The sequence below is a fragment of the Mastomys coucha genome, unplaced genomic scaffold, assembly GCF_008632895.1.
Source record: "Mastomys coucha isolate ucsf_1 unplaced genomic scaffold, UCSF_Mcou_1 pScaffold14, whole genome shotgun sequence".
Lineage (NCBI taxonomy): Eukaryota > Metazoa > Chordata > Mammalia > Rodentia > Muridae > Mastomys > Mastomys coucha.
This window is the reverse complement of record NW_022196896.1, coordinates 10,282,916-10,290,858: the sequence shown is the minus strand read 5'-3', so window position 1 is coordinate 10,290,858 and position 7,943 is coordinate 10,282,916.

The following is a 7,943-nucleotide window of genomic DNA, read 5'->3' as shown; positions in this document are numbered from 1 at the left end:
ATATATATATATATAAAGAGAGAGTCACAATTGCAGTAGAACTAAAACTAAAGAAGTATAAACAATAAAAGATAACTCAGTGGATAAATAGATGGATTAGCAATTAATGACACTTGTTCTTGCAGAGAATCCAGATTCAGATCCCAGGAACTACACAGCAGCTGACACACTTCCACAATTATAATTTTAGGGGATGAGATGCCCTCTGCAACCACCAGTCATGTAGAAGAAACACAGATATATACACTCAAATAAGTAAATCTAAATATAAGTTGGTAAACTTAGTCATAAAAGTTAACTTTTATAAAAGTTCATCTTTCTCTTGCATAATTGATGGTTTCCAAACTTGAGAACTAATAAATGTTTCACATCATAATTTCTGTTTTATTTCAAAAAGTTTTGATGCAAAACTTTTTTGAAAAAAAATTTCACCACAAAAAGTACTATCATGTTACCTGCTCTTTATCTTCTAAAATTATTTCTTATTCATTCATATTTTAACATATTGCACATTTACTATCTCCTTTGACAATGCATGAAGCAGATAAATATCTGAGTCCAATGGAATCTTAATTCTTTTACTAAAGACAAATTGCTAGTAACTAAGTAGACTCTCAGTTAAAATTTATTTTCTACATTTTTCTTTCAATTTATTTCCTGTCCTAGTTGTGATTTTTTCCTTAGTGGACAGGTGGATAATCTTGCTTCTGGCATCATTTTCTTCTCTGTCTTCAGTGAGAGAAAGCAAGATATGTTCTCAGGTACCGGAAAGTACAGATTCCCGAGCCATTGCAGAAGGGCTAGGTGGTTGCAGGCCCAAAACCCTCTTATTTTTATGTTAGAGACCATTGGTTCTACCTTTCTTTGTTACTTCTCTCATGTTTAACAACAGCAAGCAAAAATTAATGGATATTACAGTGCCCACATTTGCTTAATTTTATTACAAATGAGTTGCAAATATAAACTCTTAGATGGCTCAGAACAAACTCATAGAAAGAGAATAGCTAGCTGGCAATTTAGGTTGCCCATCACCTTTGAAGTTTCTGAACGGCAGTCGACATAGTGGGAATTAGGGACCTGTTGCTGACTGGTGACTGTAGAGACACAAGGGTGAAATACATTTCTATGAGCACCCAAGAACAGATGAACTTCTTGTTATCCTACATTACAGAGCCTTTTTCCAAGCCAAAGCTGACCCATTGTTATTACAGGATTGAAATACTCATGTTTACAATGACTGTTGTCATTCAGTGATCAGATTTCTGATATCATCTTTCCATACTGCCTGATAAACATCCCTAAAACTGGGTATGTTCATATAAGAATTTTATGTCTTGTCTAAGACTTATAACTTTGCTAGTTGGTTCTATATATATTTTAAAATTAGATCAATTAGAACCTACTCAAAAAGTCGGAAATAAATCAGAAAATAGACATTAAATGTATTTGAAAGATTGTAAGAAAGGATGAATTATCGGCAGCACCATTTTTTGTTTAATACAATATTAATGCACTGTAACATATATTGTCTTCACATTGGATAAAATATTTAGATTCCATTTAGATTCAATTCTAAATATTTTAGATTCCATTTTCTTTGTTATAATCCACATCTTATCACACTTATTTAGCTAAATTATTACAAGTTTTTTGGTTACTTTAAAATTTGCTACTGGACAACAATTAGTAGAATGCAAATGTCACCAAATTTCACGCACTTCACATTATTTTCTAAACTGAGATCAATAAATTTCAAGTTATGTACAAGGGTAAATTAATGCAAGGGTGTTTAGCAACATTATAACCATTTAATTATATCTTCATATATGCGTTTTTTTCTTAAGAAAAATAAATGCTAAACTTCTTTGTCTTAGACATAGGTAACAAATATTTTCCCAGTGTTCTATTAAAGTTTCTCTGATAATAATTCAATTACAGTATTTTGAACTTCAGTGTAATTTGCTTACTATTTTGTGAGGTTTTATTGTTGAATTGTAGACTATTTTATAAATTTAAAGATAAGAATGAAATAATTTTTCTACTAAAGTATTTTATACAAATCAATTAGTTAACAATATTATTTGTTATCTGTATGAATATTCATTTTTTGATTTACTTAAAATTGTTACTAATTCATTCTACTACTTTGAATTAATGCTATATTTATATGACATTTGGCAAAATGTTTATTGATTTTCCTTTTCTATTTTCCAAAACACATTTAAAACTAGAAATATCTTTCTTTGTCCTTACTTAAATCTTGTATGTCAGGCTACCATAAAATTACTGCTGATTTGTTGAATAGCACAGCATATTTTGCTTTTTTTCATGAAGCATCCATTTCATGCTTCAGCTTTGTGGGTATGAAAGCACATATTAGCAGAGAATTAATTATATTCTATGTTTTTGTGTGTGAAACAGTTTATAAGTAATAGTGTATTTTTACACATTTATTAGATCACTTCACATGAGGAATCTTATATTTTCCAATGATTTAATGATTTTGTAATTCATTTTTATTTTTAGTGAATTACTGTCATCTACAACAAGTAGCACCTTTGCAGTTAATATCTTCTTGTAGCAAAAAGAAGTTGGATATTTTTTACTTAAAGTGACCATTTATTCAAAATGTGCACAACAACACTTCATTTTATTATTCAAAACCAATTCTTAATTTAAATATATTTGGATTATATTTTTCTTCTCACCTAAGTGCTTCTAGATACTCTCTCTCCCTGTCCATTTAACTTTAAGTTCTTTCTCAAAGGAAAAACACACACACACACACACACAATAGAACAACAAATTTCCCGAAAGCAAGAAAACAAAATAAAACCACACACTAAAAGAAAAAAAAAAAGATGGAAACTCAAAACCCCACAAAGTTGTAAGCAAAGTAAAAAAGTAAAGCCCCTTTCCTCGTTGGTATGCTTTTATGCATTCATTCAGTTTGAAAAATTATAACAAAGTAAAATATAATGAAATAAAACAAAAAATGAGCACAAGAGAAGGAAGAAGAATCAGAGTCAGATTACTAATCTCACAAAAACACTAAACTGGAGGACACACTGCTTATACAAAGTCCCTGCTGTAGATGGATGCAGGCCTTGGTTCTGCTTCAAACGCTCTTAGTTCATATGAGCTTTGCTCATGTTGATTTAGAGAACCTTGTTTTCTCAGTGTCTTCCAACCCCTCTGGCTCTTTTCTTCTTTCCTCCTCTTCTTCCATGAGGCTACCAGAGCCTTAGGGGGGGGATATGATGGACAGATCCCATTTAAGTCAGAGTATTCCCAACTCTCTGCGTTATGTCTGGCTGTGGGTCTCTAAGTTTCTTCTCATCTGCTACAGGAAGAAGCTTCTCTGGTGGTGGCTGAAAGAGGCACTGATCTATGAGTATAGCAGAATGTTTCAGGCTATCATAAAGCACTAACACCTTAGTAATATCAAGGCACTGAGAACCTCAGTTCTGCTAGACTTGTTTGTTGGTAGCAGAAATAGTAAGGCATATTTTCATGCTCTGTATGTCTTATTTTAATTTTATTCAAAAATAGTCACATAATCATTTGCTTTTTTCTAAAGAAAGATTTATATAAAATTTAATATAAACTCACTGGTTTATCTTTCATTAATCCAAAAAGTTCACTGTGTAATTTGTTTTGGTTCTTTTATCTTCAGATCAGTTTTACAATTTATTTTAATCCACAACTAGAGTAGATCCTAACTATAAATATGTATAAAATTTAGACTTAGGCCAATAAGAAAATTATCATTTTTTTACACAAAGAATTATGCAATAATCTTTCAATGAACTGGAAAGCTCTTCATTACTCTTAACATCCAAAAGTTGTCTAGTGACAAACAACTGTCCTTTAAAATTATTTTTTGTTTTGAAATGGTAATATAATATAATAACCTCATTTCACCACTTTCTCCATGCAAACCTTTCCCTTTACCTCTTCATGGTCTATTTAAAATCCATGAATTCCATTTTTTTGGGTTTTTTTTCATTAATTATTATTTTCTAATTGTACTGTGATAAAATAGGCAGTTAAATTACAGTATCTAAATTTAATGGGGATTTGAGGTTTAAAATTCATTTAAAATTATCAAAACACTAGGAATAACTGAGCACAAAAATCATATATTTAACATATATAGCTTTAGTTCTAAAATACACTGGTAGTTTGTTTATGTCAACAATTTTTAACTTATATATTACAATTCTGTTTGGACATAAAAGTCAGTAAATACTTAAGAACTAAAAATGTTATATGCATAATAATATGGTCTAGTCTTAAGATGTATTTGAGAATAAAAAACAAAAACAAACAAAAAAATCAAGTAAGGGAAAAATCAAATGACTTGCTTAGCTAACAAAACTCTTGAAAAATAGACTGAGGTATCAACCACAGGTATTGTCTTGCTATCCTGAATTTAAGGAAGCATTTCAATAAAATGAACAAACACCTCATGGGTTAAGAAACTGACAAGTTGGCCAGGTGGTGGTGGTGCACACCTTTAATCCCAGTACTTGGGAGGCAGAGGCAGGCGGATTTCTGAGTTCGAGGCCAGCCTGGTCTACAGAGTGAGTTCCGGGACAGCCAGGGTTATACACAGAGAAACCCTGTCTCAGAAAAAGAAAAAAAAAAAAACAAAAAAAAAAAAAAAAAAAAACAAGACACTGACAAGTTAATGCATAGCATAAAGTCACTAGAAGAAGGGTACTATATAGGAGCCAACTGTACTTTTGACCAGGTATATATAAAACTAAACTGGAAAGGTTCTACACTTTTATTATAATTAGTGAAGCTGATAGGTTCCTTGTTCACATCATTGTATTTTCTAAGCTATTTCTAAGAATTTCTTCACATACTTTTAGCATTACATGATTTTTCAGAAACTTTTATGCAAAGTAACATACATTAAAAACAAATATCTGCAGGATAACTATTGCTATTATTCAAAAATTATAATGTGAGAAATGCACAAAGCAAGTTCAAATAAAGCATTTTTAGAAAAAAATCATAAATCATATGAAAGTTAATTGTACGAAGGCTAATTGTACTTATCACAGCAACAAGAAATAACAAATATGTAATAATAAATGAAATAAATTAACCTGCACATATATCAGAGAGATTAGATTTGATTTCTGACAAAGTAGTATTTATCATGTATATTACAGTTCAGCAAATTGAAAGTAATTGAAAGCCTACAACAGAGACCATCCATGTTAATTTGGTCTAAAGTTAAATTGAAAGTAGGTGGGAGTGGTTAAAGACTTCCATGAACTGGAAATTTATACATAAAACTTAAGGTGGTTGTGATAAAGAAACTAAAATAAATAGATATACATACATACATACATACCATACATACATATGTAGATAGACAGATAAAGTAAATAAGTAAGTAAATAAGATTATGTACTTACTTACTCAAGGTGGAGAAATCAGGGCACACAAACAAGTGAAGCATGGCTGAACCAAAGTCCAACAACGTAAAACACTCTGTGTTGGACAACTGGGATTTACTTACAAATTGAGATTTAAAGGGATCCATTTCTCTAGCTCTCCCATTACTAACACACACATTTTATTTCCAAGGCTACGATGAGCTAAATTCTATAGCTTCTGCTGTTCATTGCTCATGTTCTGATACTTGGAGGTAATTTGGGTTGTACGAGTGGCTGTCAGCACTAGCATTGTGAGGAGGCAGGCTAGGCAAGGTGCAGGAAGAGAATTTTGTTTATTATTGGCTTATTCGGGGTTTTTTGCAATGCATTGTGTTCCTTCTGTCTCGCCTTTTTCCGAGTTGAGAACTTAATCATTAGACTTTTACCTTAAAAAAATAAGTATTTGGGGGCTGTAGAGGTGGCTCAGCAGTTAAGAGCACCCGCTGTCACTGCAGAGGACTAAGGTCTGTTTCCTGCACACATGGGGTGGCTCACAACCATCTGTAACTCCAGTTCCAGGGAATATGACGCCCTCTTCTGGTCTCTGGGGTCACTGCACACACTGCAAACATACATGCAGGTAAACAAAGGGATTTTACAAATATTTTCTAGGTCAAGATCAACTACAATTGGGCTGCTTTTTCATCAGTAACCTCTCCCAGGCTCTCTTCAGGTAGTTTGACCAATGAACCAAAGATTTAAGTGTTCAAAGATTTAAGTGTTTTTTTCATGACCCCCTTAACCATAAGGTTTCCACTCATACTTACCGTTCTCTTCTACCAACAATCTGTCCTGGCTTCTGGTGCCAAGCCTCAGTTACTTTCCAAAACCTCTTCATAGGTTTAAAACCAGCACTTCCTGGGAAACTCTTAAACCATCAAGTTCAGTTCCACGTATGAGTCTCTAATGGACTAAACCTCTCTACAACAATCATCAATCCATAAAATAGCCCATAGGCTTATCCGGTTTTAAGTGTTTTCTCAACTGAATTGCCTTTTTCCATGAAGACTGGATTATATTGTGTATGAAACAAGTCATCATAACAGCTAAATGCACAAGTTTTTGCTCACTTAGTTAATGGTTTGTGTAAAAGCAGAAGTATGAGTAATGGCCTACCAAAGACTGTGACGGATTTGTCAGTGGAGGACATGCAATGATATCTGATGCCAGTGGGATCTCCATCTGCCAAATAGAGTCATCAAAATTGTAAGGGCTTAACTTTAGTATTCAGTTGACACTGTTATTCAGCATTTGTCTCTTGATTCTCTGTGATAATGATAAGAAAGAATGGCCTAAATTGCTTTTATTCACAGGTAATTAAATCACACCACCTCACTTTGAGCTATGAAAGGATATTACAGTATTTATCTTGTCTAATAAGGCAGAAAAACAGTAGTAATAAGCTTTCACCATGTTTCATTTTTTATTAAATGGATTAGTTGTAGAAGCAGAATAGAAAGAAAAATATTTAAAGGTGTAATACACAATATGAAATACCTTTGTCAAATGTCACATAATCAACCTTTCTCCTTCATGAATGTAAATGCTCTATCACTTCCTACTCAAATGCAATGAGAATAGTTTATTACAAAAGAAATGTGTAGTTGCAATATACTTTTCTTTGATACATGAAATAGCTAGTTCTATTGCCACCTTAAACAATCCCCACTTTTTTATAAAATGCTACCAATTGATAGAGCCTGAAATGTCTTGGGAAGAGAATCTTAAAAAGTAGTGATCTCTATCTGTGAGCCTACCTTTGAGGGGCTGTTTTGATTGCTATTAGAAATGAAAAGACAGGCATTGGGTGTTTGTGGCATTATTTTTTGGACTGGTCCCTGAACTTCAGACTGAAGAAAACATATGTGGCAAACAAATGTTCATGTGTGTCTTCTTCTGCTCTTCACTGTGGACATGATTATTCATCTTCCTCCCTGTAATAGAATTGTAATCCAGTTAACCCCTTCCTCTCCTAAGCTACTTTTCATCAGGATTTTGTATCACAGCAACAGGAACTAAATTATAATATATACCTTAGTAATATTAATTTCCCAAATACTGAGAAGGTAGAAGTTTGACAACTTTCTGGTTCAGTTAAAAATTCAACTCCTTTGATGAAATTGACTATTCCACTTTTGGTATTGTAAACAAATGTTTGATAAAATTGTTCAACAAAATTCAGTAAAAGTGTAATTCTAGATGAACACATATTCACACTCTTTAACTTAAGATTATCAAATATGGTGGTACACAGTTTCAATTATACAATCTGTGCAAGACACAGGATTACCTGAATTTCTAAGGCATCCAGTTTTACCTGGATAGTTTTATCTAGACAGTCTGGTTAGATATTGCAACACTACCCTTAAACTAAAAGTGAAGAAAAAGTGGAGAGGGAGGAAGAGACAGAAAATAAAGGAAGACAGGGAGGAGGGGAGAAAGCAGAGATATTTCCTAAGTATGGGATTTCTTTTTAATTTCTTTTTT